Raw genomic sequence first — 14,704 nt, 5'->3', positions numbered from 1 at the left:
CTGAAAAGACTCCGTTTCTGATCGGCTGAAACTATTGCTGCTATTATTGGATTAGAGCTTCTGAGGCATGATTTGATTTTCAGCTTTTCCAGTTGCCTGACAATACAGGCTGTGGCCATTGCAGACATGAAGTGCTTGCAGAGCTGCACAGCGCTCCCAACATCCAGAAGCAGCTTTCCTATCCGCATCACCCCAACACCAAGCATCCCAGCGCCAGTTCCCAGCTCTGAGCACACCTCTCACACACAGCAGGGCACTCCAAGCACTTCCAGGAAGGACAGGTACGGCCACAGCACAGCAGTGAGGTCAGCACAGCTGGAGGCAGGACCTGAAGCACCTCAAACCACATCTCACGTCACCACAAACTCGGTGCCCATATTTACACCAGCTCCCAAGGGCCACGTTCCAAACACTGCACAGTCCATGCTTCAGAACACTTGCAAGAGCTGCAGCTAGGAATCAGCACGGCGCATTCAGCATCGCGCCTGAGATGGGTATTTGAAATGGCAGCTTTAAACAGACTCTCATAGGACTTTGCAAAAAATGACGACTTACACCGCCAAAAGAAACACAGTTGAAACAGTAACGGCTGTGACTTTCTTCCTGTTGGTTCAGTAGAACAGAAGTCCCCCGGATTTCAGTGACTACAAAGCAGCTGCATCCACTCCCTGCACTTCCAGCGCTCCCTAACGAAGTCCTACCACACTCTACAAAGCCCACACCTCCAAGTGATCAATGCCAGGCTTCCACCAAGGGAAGTTCCAGCCCTTCTCCTGTGTTAAAGCAGGTGACTGAAGCAAGCCAAGCGGGAAACAGTTTGGTCTCCTGCTAGTACTTAAGCAAACCAGTGATGTGATAGCAACTCCAGAAAACCACAATTACAGTTAAATCCCTTCTAATAATCAGTGCAGTGTTTGAAAAGGCAGGAAAAAATAATCAAAAAAACAACCTTAATTTCGAGTTCCCTTCCAACTATGAAATTACATGCTTCCCAACTTTACTGTTAGGTCTTTTTCCCCCATTAAGTTCCTTGAGTCAGGCTGCACTCAGTGGCACCTCTCTGCTCCCACCCTGCTGCTCTGAGCCTCCCAAGCACCACAGTGTGCCATTCCCTCCCCTCCACCCCTAATACACCATATCAGAGGATTTTCTAAATCAAAGGACAGCAAACATGTTGCTTCATTAAAAATACAGTGTATTTTATTACCGTATTATCATATCAATTACAACATAAGAGGTAGAAGTGCCACTCCTAGCAGAAACCTGTTTTTTTATTTCATTTCTGAGTTTCAAATAGCCTCAAATTAACTCGGAAAACGATACCATAATTTTTAATGGAGTTCAATTTTCAGAACTGATTTACATAATGACACTTCTGAATACATATGCTTTAAATATGCTTAAAATAGAAATAAAGCTCCAAGTGGCCTCTGGGATGGCAACGCTCGCTGTCACTTCTAGGCAGAAATTAGTCATCCCCGAGCAAAACAACAGGAAAACAATAAAAACATTGCTATATAAAGTTTGATTACATTGTCAAAAGCCATGTGCTGTAGTTTTACTTCCCGAGTGACGATTCAATCTTTATTACAGGAAGTATGCTAAAGAAAAGGGAATACAGAGCTCATGATTTAAAGCAGAAGCATCTCAGGGTGTATTTGCACGAGCTTGCCTTTTTCATAGCAACAGATCCAAAATATCAAAGCCAAGGAAGATTTTTTATGAGCAAAACTCAGTTTTACTTTGGTGCTGTTTTTAAAGAATGCAATTATCTCATTAAATCTGAGCCTAAATCCAGGCTTTCAGCAAAGCATTCAAGCTGAGGAGGCTGTCCTGCAGTAGGAAGGTGAGCTGGCAGGTCAGTGTCAGTACAGCCTGGAAGAACTGCGGTTACTTTCTGTCAGTCTGTGCCCATTACAAAAGTCTTCTTTTTCCCTTAAAAAAAAAAAGGAAACCAATCTAGGTTGATTTTTTTTAAGCCCAATGAAAACAATTTTCTAGTTGGCATCAGGCACCGGATCGCTTTCATGTCTGAAAGCACAGCTGGCATTCTGCATTGCTCCAACCTGACATCCTAACGGGATTCTGCAAGAAGCCTTTTGGGAATACAGCATTCTGATGCAAACTTCAAGGGCTGATCCGTGTCACTGCATGTAAGCTTATACCCATCCTATGCCTCATCCAGAAGCACTGCAATGGCCAGCCATGGGACAGAGGTACATCCCTGTCTGTGCCTCCATGTGCCACAGCTCCAGTCTGAGGGGTTTGGGCAGCACAGACACAAAACACAAAATAACCATTCAGAAGGTTCTCTAAGATCTGGTTCCAAATGGCAGCGATGAAACAGGGAAAGAATACATAAAATAAGCAGCAACGAGTACTGGAAAGGCAGAATGCAACAATTCAGGACAACTGAGAAATGCTGCTGCAGAAGAAAAGAGCCAGGTGCTGTTTCTTGGAAATGACAAATCCAACAGAGAATGCAGACACCCCAGGCCAGAGGAGGAATGCTGCCAGAGCCCCACGCCACCAGCAGCCCTGGTTTCAGAGGGATAAAGCAAGGCTCCTATCAGCCCCTTGCTCACGCTGCTTCCTCCCTCCTCCTCGCTCTGCCCAGCCCTCTGTGACCTGTCTGCAGCTGATCCCAGCAGAAGGCATAGAGCTGGCAAGAGCTTAACCAGCAGCAGGCCTCCTTGATACCAAGGCTCAGTCATTAAGTGGGAAGTCAGACCGGTCCCAATGACCAGCTCTCCAATCACCTCAAAGAAGAAAGAAATCCATAAAACCAGGCCAATTGAGAATGAACACAAAACCAGAACAAACACAGGTTAAAAAAATGAAAGTCAATAATCAATTAGCAGTGACAACAAAGCTAAGCGCTTTGGGAGCAAGCAAGAGGAAGAATTTGTTTCAGTGCTTCATGGCACAGCTTGCCCAGGGACAGGTAAAGAGCAGGCAGCATCTGGGCACATGCTATGTGGTGCCAGCAGCATCCCCTGCTGCTTTCCTGGCCATTCATAGCCAGAGAACACAGCCCCAAGCAAGGATCCCACAGCCTGGTCCTTCAGTGCCTGCTTCCCAGTCCTGGGGAGACAGCTCACTTCTGAAGCGAGCTCCCACAGACTGGCAGAAGGTGGAAATACATGGGGCAGCAAAAGTAAGAACAGCTTTAAACGTCTTTCAGAGAAATCAGATGGCTTTCCCCGCTCTCTGGGCCTGATGTAACTTAGCACAGGACAACTGCATCCAAGTCATCCTGATTACCTGGAAGGATCTGCAGAAGGGCAGCACCCCAGAAGACTTGCAAAGAGGCAAAGATTGCACCTACACCTTAAAAGGGGAAGGGACAGCAACATCACTAACCAGGATTTGTAAAGAGAAGCTACATCAAATCAGCTTGTTGTTTTCCCTATGGCACAGCTACAAGCACTTTTAACAGGGAAGAAAGAAGATGCAACAGATGTAATTTATTGACTTTTCAAGCAAAATGTACAGGTTTTTTTTTTTAAAAAAAGAAAGAAAAAACACTGTGCTTTAGTCGTTGTCTAAGAACAGGGTAGGGAAACACAAGCTGAGTGACACTACGGCACAGTCAGCACTTCCCCTTCCAAGCAGGCAGAGATCCCATGGATTTGGTTGCAGTACATCACCCATATCCAGCAGCATTCAGTACTTCTATTAATCACTTCATTGCTGGAAGAATGTGTGCACTGAGCTTCCAGAACACATCAAGTCATGAGGCTGCAAAACTCAGCCAGACAGAATTCAGGAGAAGCAGATACACCCAGGATGTGGTCTGAATAACAGCAGAGTGCAATTCAGCAACAGCACAGGGTACCATGTTCAGCATCAGTGCTGCAGGAATTAACTGGGAAACCATCCTCAGCTACACCACTGAGGGCAAGGTAAGCTGATCAGTGTGTTTTATGCACAGGTATGAACATTCAGCTTGAAACTAAACCCTGTAATTTGAAAGTCTGGGTGCAAAACGTGTCCCTACAGGGAATCATAAATGAAGCTTGAGGAGCATTTGTTTGACCTCAATTTATGATTTATTAATCCCATGCTTTGGGGCTTCTGACTGTTAAATTATGTCCCTGTCCTGCATTTGTCACTACTTAGTACATAATTTGACTTGACAGGATTTCTCCCTTCATGTGAAACATCAAAATATCATCCTCTGCTAACTGTGGGTCTGGTACTTTGCTTTTCCCTGTATCTGGTCAACCAATCTCGAAGCATGCAAGACAAAACCAATCATTACCAGCAACAGGACCCTGGCTTCTGAAGCCACAGAAACCCCATCAAGAACCCTGTACATAAACCACGACAGCCCTTGGTCTTCCATGGGCCGCGCAATGCAGCTTCAGCTCTAAGGCATCCTGGTGTGCATTTGGTTTTGTCTGCTGATTTGTGTGCAAGGTACTGGTGGGTGTCTCCAGGCCCCTGCTGCTCTCTGGAGCCTCCTCAACAGCTGCCAAAAATTGTGAGGGGTTACACTCGATTCCTACACATCTGACTTGGGGCTTTCTTGAAATCACAGCCCACTTTACTAAGGTGGCCAGACAGGCACAGACAACCAACTTCACTGCTGAAATTTAAGCAGAACGGAGCTGCCATTTAAAGACAACAAACACTACAGGTTTAGATGAGAACAGGATGTGAAAAGCATCACATTCAATTAAAATATCTTACTGAAACTATGGGAGATTATTGGTCGCCCAAGAGACTGAGTTAATAATCCTGCTCTTAAAACCTTTACAATAGAAATCCCATCATCAGGTGAAAAAAAAAGAAAGCTTGCCTAAGACATGTCAACCTCCAGCAGCTGGTGTCCCCAGCAGTGCCATTTTGGATCATTGGTTAAAGAGCATCTCCACTGCGACAGCACCTCGAGGACAGTGCCAAGTGCTATTTACTGCAAGACCCTTTCAGTTTCCAGTTCACTCAACAATAACTTTTGGTGACCCTACTTCATACACACATAATAGAAGCAACCATCACAGCAAATTAAATTTGAATAAAAATAATGTGGACTCAACAGAAATTACCCTTCAATTAGAGATTAAAAACAAAGTAACAGAACAAACCATGGAGCAACCTGGCCCTGTTTTAGCTTCTACTAGCCAGCACAGGGGAAATCTCAAAGAGGAAGGCTTTCCTGACCAAGAATGCAGACTGACCACAAGGAGCAGGTCAGATGCCTGAGGTCTGACCACCATCAGCACTGCTCAGTCCCAGTGCACAGCTGTGGGCTTTGGGGTTTTGCTTTTCATTCACAGGCTGCCTTTCTCACTTTCTTGAGGATCATTGCCAGAGTTCTAATGAGAATGTTCCAACAGACGTGTTAGGTCTTTATTACTGAGGATTGCACAGAAACACTAGTGAAGTTGTACAGCGTAACTGTGGTGCAGAGGACATGGCAGCAACACATCCAACCTAAACTAAGGCTCGCTCACACTGCATTCACCACCCAAAGCAGGTGATCAGCAGCTGAAAACATGTTGGAACAGTTCCTCTTGCCCAGCAAACGACAGAAACTCACTTCTTGAAAAATTAAGCTCTAGACTGCGCAGCGAGGTTGACTAGATTTAGCCTCACAGCGCTGCCTCCCAGCCAGGCCTGCTACCTACCAGCAGACCAAGCACATCATGGGGCAGAGCTGCCCTCCCTACCGCCCCCCCCCCCCCCCCCCCCCCCCCCATTCTCCTGGGCCGTAATGCACAATGGAGAACAGCTTGGCAATCCAGCAGCAGAGCAGCATGTGCTCATCTCTTCAGGTACTGTGTTTGTCTTCTGCAAACACTTGAGAAGAGCTCAGTGACAAGAGACAAAGCCCCCACAGCAGCCAGCTGCTCAAATAAACATCACCCATCAACTGGCCAAGCAGCAGAGGCAACCCGTGGACAAGCTGCTGCTCAGATGTTTGGCAGGACCTGAAGAACACATCAGAGCAGCGCACTTCCAGCATAGCACACATGGACACAGCTGAGCAGAGGTCAGGGAACGGAACAGGAGCAGCAGATCTCCTGCTCCAGGCTCTGTGAGCTGATCTCTGCCTAGCAGGGCTGGAGCAGCCAGGCAGCACGTCACTGCATCACCAGGCTTCGGTGACAGAGTGAAGGGGACCATAAACAGTCAGAAAGAAGCTTCTATGCAGGACTCCCTCATGCAAACACAGCTAAAAGAGATGACAGGTAAGCTTGCACAGCTAACACGATGCATCATTTTGCCCGTAAGGTTTCCAGTGCCCTCAGCTCTCCTTTCCATCACAGCCACACAGCAGCACTCAGCTATGTACCCATGTCACCTGACTCAGCTGTTGCCCATCTGTGATCCCCAGAGGCCCTTTCCACTCCTGTGACATTAAAACCACTGCACAGATGAGCCACAGGAGCCTACAGAAGGCAGCCCTGGGAGACGGCATCCTGCACCTCTGCCTTGCCCAGTTGAAAGAAGAGACAGAGCTGGCATGTGGCACCAGGACAGCAGGCAGGGCTGATGGGGGACCACGAAGACAGAGCACACTCAGGACCTCAAGATCTGGGGTTCAGAAATAAACAACTATGCCACCCTGCATGCAGTAGGGCTCCAAATGGTACAACAACACAAGGATCACCAGCACGAGATGAGATGAAAAAAGGAAAACGGGCATCAACAGCACCCCTTCTTGTAGAAGCCAAGACCAAAGGGAACACAAAGACAGAGCTCTATGCTCTCATAACATGTTTATTCCTCTAAAAGATTTCAGACTGCAAGCCCTCAATTTCCTCCTTCTGCATTTTCACACTTGTTGGGAGAGCTCATTGAACATTCAAGTTGTTGTCTCCGAGTTTTCCAAATACCATTCTATTTAAAGGCTCTGTGAATAGGGAATTCAATTTATCAAGTGAATGAAAGAAGAATTCTTAGCAGGAACCCTGGTGAGCTAATCAAGAGTCACAATAAAATGTCAGGGGTCCTGGAATTCTCCGCAGGAGGTTAACACCAAATCTGATCTGAGCAGAGGAAGACAAAACACACTACAGGCTAATGAACTGTGCTCAAAAACTGCACGCTGCAAATACGTGGGATCACAAATGAAAAAAAATTACTTGTTTTTGCATTAATACAACCCTAGCATTTAACTACAAAAAACCAAAACATTGCCCTCCGTCACTGTTTTGCTCAACTTAAATACATTTTGAATCAGTTTAGCTGCTGTTCCACTGCATCTTCAGTTGCAGCACGTTGCTGAGCAAGTAATCCTTCTTGCCATTAAGCTTAGAAGTTCTCTGTTCCACCACTTTCCACAATAAAAGCATCCGGATACCAATTCCTGCCAGTGATAAATCTATCAAGTACTCAATTAACAGCTGAACTCTGCATTTTTATTATATACTGGAATATCAGACCCATCATCAGAACGGATTATCACCATGCTTCAACCAGCAAATGAACGGCCTCTCCACTGGGGAACCAAACTGTTCCCAGTTGCAGTAAACACCACTTTGGAAATCAATTTATAGTGAATCATCATCTCTGCAATGACCATTTCGTGCCTTCAGCTAGTCTATAAAATGCCCAAGGGAACAAATATTCTCAGAAACGCATAGGTTGCTCCAAAAGTAATGCTCCCTATTTATTTCCATGGAAACTGTAGCAGATCCAAAGAACACGAAAGCAGTATTTGGCAGAGCAAATTCTCAGCTACTGTTTTGCAACACCATCACCACCATCAGCTGTGTGCTTTCACCAATGATGAATAAGAGCCTGCATGCCACACTCAGGGGAGGTGACCACTGTCACCACTGCCAAAATGCATCACTGCCTGGCTGTGCTCACACCCACTCCATTCATCAAGCTCAATGGCAGTGGGTGCCATTTTTTCTTCACAGAAGAATTCCACGTTTGCTTCACATGCTTCCATGTTAGATGGTAGATTGCTCCTCCACTGCCATCTGTCACACAGCAGTAAAACATAATGGGTTACAGGTGGGAAGGTTCAACTTCTACTGTCCTACCACCAACATGTGCTTCCAACAGCGTGGGCCAACATCAAGCAGTAGGAGGCATTACTTTCAGAGCAGCCCTCCCATAAGGTCTGTATATTACCTGATCAGTAGACAGAACTCCAGAAAGATGAGCTGCTGCTTGTTTGGATGCTGACAGAGGGGACAATTTCAGTGCAGCTGGACTGTCAGAGCATCAGATCACCAGGTAGCACAGACCAACAGCTATCACCTATCTCACCTGCTTCCAAACACACGGGGTTTTGTCACCTTAATAGTTCTTCCACCAGTGTGTGGAAAACGTTTTATAAATGTAATTAGGAATAAAAAGATGATTTTATTAAGCAAATTGCAATGGATCCACCCAGTAATACAGCCATTGCTTTATTCAAATATAATGCTTCAGTGTAGCAGTATAATATGAAAAGCAACGTGCTCTTGGTGTCCAGTGAGACGAGACTTAGGATTGCTGTTTTCAAAAGCAAAGGACTTCAAAAAGTTTGACTAAAGAAGAACTACTGGAGAAGTAATTACATCATACTTTCAGTAAGCTCTTCTATTCTGCTATTTATACAGAGCCTTCTCTTGACTGCAGCAACCACAGACCACATCTAGTTCTACACCTGGACTGGACACCCACACCTGATGATCAGCATACTACAAAATATTCAGCAGCATTTAGATTGCCACAAGTAGGCTCTTCTCCTGTATCACAACATGCTATAGCTTTTAAATGGCTTAAGACAACAAACCTCTTCGCTAAATATATCAGCTAACACCACAAAGAGAAACCAAACTGTTTCACAAGCAGGAAAATGAAGAGGTACATTATAGACAGATGTGATGAGCATTCTTAGGCCAGGGGGTTATTTTGAATTAACAGGAAGTTTCTGCAGCATCACAGATCAAGACCAGGACAGAACACAGCGGAAGACAGAGACAAGAAGGACTAAACATGCAGACATGGGGTACTTTGCAGCCTGGGTAGAAAAGAAGCTGTCGAGTGAAACATCCATTCCAAAGCTGAAAATGGGGCAGAAAGCAAGCTATGCCTTTTAGAAACAATTCTCCTGCATCAGGCAAGCTTGTAACTCATTAGAAATACCGAGAGAAGAGGAAAGTTGAGACCTGCAGGTGGACAGAATGACAGCAGAGGAAGGCTAAGAAGGCATCCTGCAGGCTGGCCTTTCCAACATGCGGCACCTGCAGGGTTACAAAGCTTTCCAACACCTCCTAACTTCATACCAACACGTACACCAAGAAGAACATCTACTCTTAGTTACTCTTCAAACACATCCTGAGCTCTACCAGAAGCACTACAAGCAACACCAAAAACCTGCTCTGGTTTTCTGTCAATGGCACAGGAACAGGGCACAGCAAAACGGCAGGCAGCACTGACCATCCTGCAGCTGCTCTTCTCAGCACTACTGAGCTGCTTCCTGTTCCTGCAGTGGTTTGCAACGAAGCACCGCACTGCTGCTCTGCTGTTCACCAATAACCACTGCTTGAAAACATCCCCGCTGTCAGCATCTGAAATTAGCATCAGCCATAGAAACCTTTTGGGATTCTGAGGAACTAAGAGCCCCAGTCAGACCACGCACAGCATCAGGCTGAGCTTAAAATAGAGCAGGCAGTTTGAACTCATTATTGATAGGAGCACACGCTGACCATACAGAGCAGCATCCAGGGCACAGCCAGCACTACGTCCATCCCAGATAGAAGTTCTGCCTCTCTGCTGCACTGCTGAAAAAGCGTGAATTTCCAGCAGAAACAGGCAGGCTGAACACATGAAGGGGAAGAGGAGAAGGGCAGTGCAGCTAAGGAGAACCAGACATGCCATTTGGGGGGGGAATTTCCTTGACCAGATCCTAACAAAGCCGCTCCCTGCGATGCCTTTGGAAAGTCACTATGGGAAAATACACACAAACCTCACTAACAAGAAACCAAGGAAAATTCAGGATGGCTCTGCCTGCAGAAGATGCCTGTGGGCACACACTAAGCACTCCATAGCCCAAGGTGGTTTTTCTTCCCTTGGGGTGAGGGCTCTCTTCCTCCAGCTGGTAGTCGCATGATAACTATTTTGAGACCTATAAACACATTTTTATCTGGGGCTTAATTATACAAAGAGATGCCAACCGACTTGACAAGTCCATCTCCCTCCCAAATGAAAGAAAAGTCTCCATCAATTCAGTGCTTACTACTAAGAAGGCAAACACACACTGCCATGGATAAAAATCAGCTATTTTAACGCAAGGCAAAAAAGCAACCATTCCCATTTCATAGAATCACAGAACGGCTTGGGTTAAAAAGAACCATAAAGACAGTTTAATTTCAACCCCCTGCTGTGTGCAGGGTCATCAACCACCAGACCAGGCTGCCTAGAGCCACATCCAGCCTGGCCTTGAATGCCTCCAGGGATGGGGCATCCACAAAAGTGAATTCTCATAAGCGAGCTTCTGAAACAGAATCTCCTGATTGAAATCTAAGTCAATGCGAATGTAGCTCTCAATCCTTTAAACGAATGTGCGTTTCAGAAGCAAACTGCAGAGAGCTGTTTATTACAAACGACTTCCACCTCCACAGCCCTCAAAGGCAAACCATAAAGCTGTGTGCAAAGCTAGACAATCTGGGCACCCAGCCATAAGCCAGCACTGCTGCAGCACAGATAACTGTTCTCACTCTCGAGCCATCCTTGGCTGCAAACCCATGGGGAAGACATCCAGAACGCAGCCCTCGCTGCCGCCAAAGCTTCTAATGTTTTATGAGCTTGAATTGCAACTACGGCTGGGAATACAGCACTGAGAAATTACGATGCTGGTTCACGTCCAGAGCTAAGAGCAAAACCAACTCCGATGTCGATTGCCGCTGCTCTGAAGGGAAGACTGAAAGCACATCGAGCCATCTCACAGATGTCTGCGGTGAAATTTAGTGCCCCTGCACGAAGAAAGTGATGTCACACTTCAGAAAACGACAAAAGAATCAGCAGCGCGTTCTGAACTGCCGCTGCACTCTCAGCAAATGATACCATCTTTGATATAGTCTGAACCTGCCCTGTAAGCACTCTGTGCACGAGAAGGCAGTTTGTTACTGTGACCAAACTCAGACATTCTTATCCCGTGCAGCAGACATTAAAATGCAGTAGTGCCAAAGCAGGCAACTGCACACCGAGGTTTCTCAAAACGCAGAGCTGTTCGTTGGAATGCAAGTGATGTTAACCACAATTAAGCAGTGATAACAGAAGCAAAGGTCTATCTACATCCAGTAATTAAGATGTAAAACTAAGCTGCGTCTTTGGTAGACGTTTTTCATAAATAGCTCAGAATCCTAAAGCAAGATCAAATAATACTTTGATTCCTCTGCTTTCACACATTAAGAACCATCTTTCATTGTACCACCAGCACTGCCCAATGAAGAGACCGTGCAAAGCACACAGACGCTATTTACTGTCACTTCTAGATCACCTTCCCATTCAATAAAGTGTATTTCTCTTCTAAACACTATTTGCTGTGGCTGATATCTTCATAACACAGCTGAACACCCCAAGCCATTATCACTAGAAGGCATCAGCTGATGCTAAATTGGCTCGACTGCAGCGTCACAGGCATTTAAGAGGTTTCCTTATCATTCATCTTTAATACCAAAGGATCGACAGGCTCCTACCTGCAGCTTCTAGGCCAAAGGGAAACCTTCTAATGGTATTACCATTATCTTGTCATCTGAATTTTAAACAATTAAAACAATAGCCCTTGTGTTGCGCATCTCCACTGTAACCAAAGATGATAAATGTTTAATCACTCACTTCTCATGTTCAAAGTCTTACATACTGCACTGATTATTTAACAAAACAGGCAACGTGAATTCTACCTTCAAGCTGCTATACCTTCCAACAGCAGCAGCACATGCATTAAGAGATGAGTAACAGACTGCTTCACTTCGTCAAGGTTTGAGCGTTTTATTTTTAAAGCTGCAGCTCTGCTAGCCAACACTATCCAGCAATTCTTTCCAAATGAAAGCCTCTTTTTACTAAAGCAAAGGATGGCTCCACCCCTGACCTCCTCCTTCAGCTTGTTTTGGAAAAGGGCCAGATGACAGCATTTGGAAAAGCGCTTGTTTATCTCGGCGAGGCCAGCTGCTAGGAGGAAATAAATGTAAGTTAACATATTACCCGTTCCCACATACACGGCTCTTGGTTAAGGCTTCGCAGCTCAAACCGAAACCAAACCCTTCTGCTGGGTTTTAATACCAAATGGCCACTGAGGAGAGGAGCTGCACCTCGCTGTGAACCAACAGGGAATCGTAGGTCAGCCCGAGCTGACAGCAGGCAGCAAATCCCTACCGGGATGAAGAGTCCTTTCTGAAAGGAACCAAAAGCATAAATAAAATCCTTCTTTCCTATCCTTCTAGTCTGCTGTAACTCTACGCTTTCTGTAAGGTCAAGGCTAACCAACAGTTTGAGACACGGGAAGATGCTCTGCCTGGCAAAGCCTTCAGCCTAACCCCGGTTCGCTGCTACTGCCTGACAAAGTACGGAACTTGGAAGCTCCGGGTCTCCACCTTAGAAGCACTTCTGTGCCCAATTACGCTTTCACGCTTAGGCAATGTCAAAGTCTTTGAAGGCCCAAGTACAAAACGCCAGGATTGCTTCCTTTAAGGATAAACAAAAGACGATGGAAGCCAGGAAAAGCACAAGTTGTTTCATTAATAGGAAAGACCCATCGCAGAAGTGAATAAAACCTAAAATGAAGACAAACGGCAGGTTTTCCAACGACCATTCCACCCGGCAGGCTCCGGGCAGCCCCATCCCAGCCGGGGCCGAACGTTCCTCCTCGGGGCCGGGCCGGGAGCGTCCGCGTGGTGCGCAGCTCCGCACCGCGGCGAAGCGATGCCCGGGGCTGCACCGCAGCACAGCGCTACGCGGGCGGCGTAACCGCGCTACGCGGATGGCGTAAATCCGTCCGTACGCGCAGTGCTACGCGCCCGGCGTAACCCCTCCGAGGCGGACGGCTGCGGGAGGGAGGGAGAATTCCGCAGCAGAAAGGCCATGACGTAATAAGGATTACGGCTAAATTTAAACAGGCCGTGGTGCTGCGGGACGAGCGGCCTCGCAGCCGCACGCTGATCAAGTAGCCAGGAAGTACGACTAGCAGCGTATGCAGAGAAAAACACAGCACTCTAAGGTTAGCAATTAATTCCCATAACCAGCCCTGCAACACATCAGGGGATCAGCCTGCGATACAAGCCAACGCGACGATCGCAACCCCCGGGGCTCCGTCACCGAGCCCAGGATTCGAACCCGCGGCCCCCAAGCCGCACACAGCGCACCGCAACAACGCTCCGTCCGCCGCAGTCAGAGCGCTGAGCCCCGCGGGTCCCGCACAGCCCGGCGCCCTCACCTTGTAGTCTGCTCTGTGCGGGGCTCTTTGGCAGCTTTCGGTTCGGTCTCGCTGTGAGGAAAAGAGCAGGGATGTCGTCTATGGTGGAGGGGTCTCACTGACGCGTTCCTTTCTTATTTTAAACGTTGTTTGTTGTGTTGGTGGTGGTTGGTTTGTTGTTTGTCTTTTTTTCCCTCTCTTTCTGTAATTGTACCCGTAATTTCACGAATCGATGCGAAAAAAATCTCACACGGCCAAAAATAATAATTAAAAAAAATTAAGTTTTTTTGTTGTTGTTGTTGTCGTCGCCGTTTGTCGACACCCCCTCAAAGAAAAAAAAGTAAAAGAAAAAACAACGGCACAGAGGAGGACGCGCACAGAGACGCAGGGCAGCGGCGGTTCCCGGCGGAGCGCAGCGCGGCTCAGTCCGTGCCTGGCGCGCACGGTCCGCGCTGCAGCGAAGATCCGAACCGGGTCGGGAGGGGCTCTGCCGCGTCCCGGTGGGTTCAGTCCGCGTGGACGGGCATCTGAGGAGGCGAAAAGTGCAAATCAAAAAAAATAAACCAGGAGAATCAAATCAGCGAAATAAAGCGCGGCCCGCCGGGGCACGGTCCCGCAAAAGGACCCCCCCCCGCACAACGCCCGGAGCGGCGTTCGCTGCGCCCTCCCGGGACAATCCGCACCGCGGGGCCGCCCCGCAGGAAGCAGCGGGAGGGGAGGATCCGGCGGAGTCCCTCCGGAGGGGGGGGGGGGGGGGGGGGGGGCGAACGCAGCGGAGGTGCCCCCGGGGCGGGGGTTCGGGCCGGGCTGCAGCAGCGGGTGGGGGCCGCTCTCCGCCGCTCGCTCTCGGTGTCCGCTCAGTGCTGTTGAGCCGGGCCCCCGCTGCTCCTCCGCGCCGCCGATTCGGACGCCACCTCCGCTGCTGCCGCCGCCGTCCTCGGGAGCACAGCTGCTGCCGCCGCGGCCATTTTGTTGCTAACTGACAAGAGCCGCGCCGGGCAGCGCGAGAGCGCGGGGAGGCTCCGCCGCGCTCCCCGCCCCGCCCAGCGCCGCTCTCAAACAGGAAGTGCGCCCCCCTCCCGCTCCCCTCAGCGGGCCCCGATCCTCCGCCCCGCGCGCAGCCACGTGACAGGGGAGCCCCCGCCACATGCAAATGAGCGCCGCGGCCGCAGCCAAAGAGCGGCGCGAGCGGATGGCTTCGCCCCACCCCTCCCCCCCCGCGCTCAGCTCCTGCCCGTGGGGTGGGGGGAGGGGGGCAGGAGCCGCGCGGTCCGTGCGAGCGGCGGCGGTGCGATGTGCGCAGCTTCTTGCACCCCCCCGCCCCGCAGTACAAACGGCTCT

The 14,704-nt window shown here is 48.4% G+C and overlaps 1 protein-coding gene across 6 annotated transcripts in view; it reads right to left on the bottom strand.

Moving 5' to 3' along the window:
* TNRC6C (trinucleotide repeat containing adaptor 6C) overlaps positions 1-14,402 on the bottom strand; it is an 88,575-nt gene extending 74,173 nt beyond the window's left edge. For 4 of the 6 annotated variants that reach the window (XM_052687747.1, XM_052687749.1, XM_052687751.1 and 1 more), the window contains exon 1: positions 13,385-14,401. The gene's annotated coding sequence lies outside the window, so the exon portion shown is untranslated. Of the gene's footprint in view, positions 1-13,384 lie in introns of all 6 variants that reach the window. The other 2 variants (XM_052687750.1, XM_052687752.1) reach the window with 2 other exon arrangements.
* Positions 14,403-14,704: the final 302 nt, after the last annotated feature.

This window comes from Tympanuchus pallidicinctus, unplaced genomic scaffold (genome assembly GCF_026119805.1).
Source record: "Tympanuchus pallidicinctus isolate F22 unplaced genomic scaffold, pur_lepc_1.0 scaffold23, whole genome shotgun sequence".
Taxonomy (NCBI): Eukaryota; Metazoa; Chordata; class Aves; order Galliformes; family Phasianidae; genus Tympanuchus; species Tympanuchus pallidicinctus.
Note: the sequence above shows the minus strand (reverse complement) of the source record. Positions and strands in the feature narration are given on the sequence as shown.